A 2,520-nucleotide genomic window follows, 5' to 3' on the forward strand; every position below is an offset into this window, starting at 1 on the left:
AATTATTGGGAAATGACTAAAAGTGATCTCTCCCAGGTAAGAAGAAACCAAAACAGAAATTTTTAGAAAAAGAGGATACTTCATAGCAAAATCTATGGGACAAGAAAGCTACACAGAGAAAAATTTATAGCCTTAAATACCTTCTTTCTTTAAAGTGAACTAAGTCCTTATCTAGGGAAATTAGGAAAATTATGATTCTTATAAATAAGAAAAAGCAGGAAGATCCAAGAAAAGTAAAAGCTGAAAATAATAAAATATAAAGCAAAAAGTATGATTGAATGCATCAGTATATCTAATACTTGTTTCTTTGAAAGAATAAATTAGATAAATTTTGTGAGGCTGATTAAAGGGAGGAAGACAGATAGCAAAAATATACAAAAGTAGTTGAGAAAAGAGAAATACTCACAAATACAGAAGAGATTAAATATGTAATGTAAATTATATATCCAAGAAACTCTGAGGTAACACATTCGAATGCATAGAGAAAATGGTAATTTCCTAGAAAAATATACAATCTGAACATAAAAAATGAAATATTTGCATAGAATCATCACCATAGCAGATAGTAAAAACACGATCAAAGATCTCTTATTAATGAAGCAAAAGTCAGATGTTTCATATCTGAGTTTTTTCTAATCCTTGGAAAGCAAATTGTTTCAGTGTTTAATTATTCTGGGCCATATGGAAAGCTCTCCAGTTCTTGTTATAAAGGCAGAATGACTTTAATACTAAGTACTGATAAGAAAGTAAAAAAAATCCTATAGATACATTTGGTCATATTGGATTATTTCCTGTATACTTTGCTAGATTCAATTTGCTACTATTTTAGAATGTTTGCATTTGTATTCCAACAAACACATGTAAGTGGAGACTAGGGGACATTATTGTCCTGCAGAGGGTCTTCGTAGAGGAAAGCCCATCAGAATGAATTTTGACGTCCCCCTCATATAGAAATAACATCAGAAGACAGAAATGCAACTTGGATTCTAGCTGTCATCTCTAAGAAGTCAGGAGCCGTGGACCTTGGGCGAGAAGTGTAAAAACCACGTGAAAATGATCATCTGAAAAAAAACTGCTGTTATATTTGTAGCTCTGGCTCTGCCTCTCCACAGCCATGTGTAAAGGTCTCAAAACAAAAGGGACTTAAATGCTTGTCCTCACGAGCAGCACAACATGGCAGGAGCTGGCAAGACAGCAACCTCCCTGGTGCCCAGGCCCGGGGAGGTCCCAACGGCAAGGGTGAATCAGGGTTGCCCTCAAGTTAAGCAGAGCGGTTGAAGAGAGAGGAAGAAAGGGGGCACTGGGGTCACAGTCTCTGTCTGGAGAGTGACTCTGGGTTGTAAGGTGAAAGAGCTACTAAGTTGACACAAGTTCAGGAAGATGTCTCGCTCTTCACGTGATTAGCTCCTCTCTGGGACCGTGGACTCATCTCCTTCAACAATTTCCATTGTCCTCCCTGGTTTTCTCCACCATCACCTCTCCCATTCATCCGCTTTATCCCTCAAAGTCTAGGTTCTGCCTCTCCTCTTCATGAAATCTCTCCAAAGTCCTATTAAATTCACATGGTGCTTTTAAATCCCCGTAGTACATTTCTTTGCTGCATTTCCTGGAACGAGCGTCCCTAACACCTGCTTACATAGGGCTGCTCCCACCTGCCATCGCCTATGGGCTCTCAGACTTTTCATTCAGGCTCATCGCAATCTAGGTTCCTAGCTCAGGCAGCTCAAAATCACTTTGGACTTTGGTTTCCCATCTAGTAAATCAAGTAACTGCATTAATAACTACTTTTTTTTTTTCAAAATTATAATTCTATGCCTTCCTTGTTTCTTCTCTGTTGGAACCAATCTCTGTCCTCTGAACATAAATAGAAGTTTATCTGTACCTGTAAGGCATTGCACCAATTCGTTCAACAAACCATTTGAGCATCCATTCCAGGTCGAGTTGTGTCAGGAAAAGGAGTAAAAAGGCAAACACGGCTGACTACTGGGTGGATATAGGGGTTCAATTTCCTGAGAGCAGGGGCCAGCTGCATATTTCCACAAAGGAGGTACAAAGAAAAACATGCCCATAGTGAAAAGCCCTGGGGCACCTAAACATTGCCTGCCCACTTGACTTTGCTCTTGGATGAAGACCACCGGGAACCAGCAGGAAGTCCAACCATGAAGATGTGGCCTGGCACTTCCCAGCGCGCTGCCTACCTTAATGCTCCTGGGAAAAGAGTCAGAATTCTAAATAAAAGGGAAAACAATCTGTGTAAAGGACAGTCCTCTCTTTTTAATCATCAAATTGAGATTAAATAGAGGTACTTTTCACTTCAGATAGAATATTCAAGTTTAATTATTTTTCTTCTATTGCTTAAGTAAAGCCAGATGCTTGGCAGGTGTGAATCATATAGGCTTTTAAAGGTGGTGAGGGCAAATGATCATTTTGGTTTAGATCACGAAAATACTCAAAGAAGGCTTACATTCCAAGTGATATAAACATGATATTAAAAAGAGTGCCCTTCTGAAAAAAAAAAAA

The sequence above is a fragment of the Pteropus vampyrus genome, unplaced genomic scaffold, assembly GCF_000151845.1.
Source record: "Pteropus vampyrus isolate Shadow unplaced genomic scaffold, Pvam_2.0 Scaffold580, whole genome shotgun sequence".
NCBI lineage: Eukaryota > Metazoa > Chordata > Mammalia > Chiroptera > Pteropodidae > Pteropus > Pteropus vampyrus.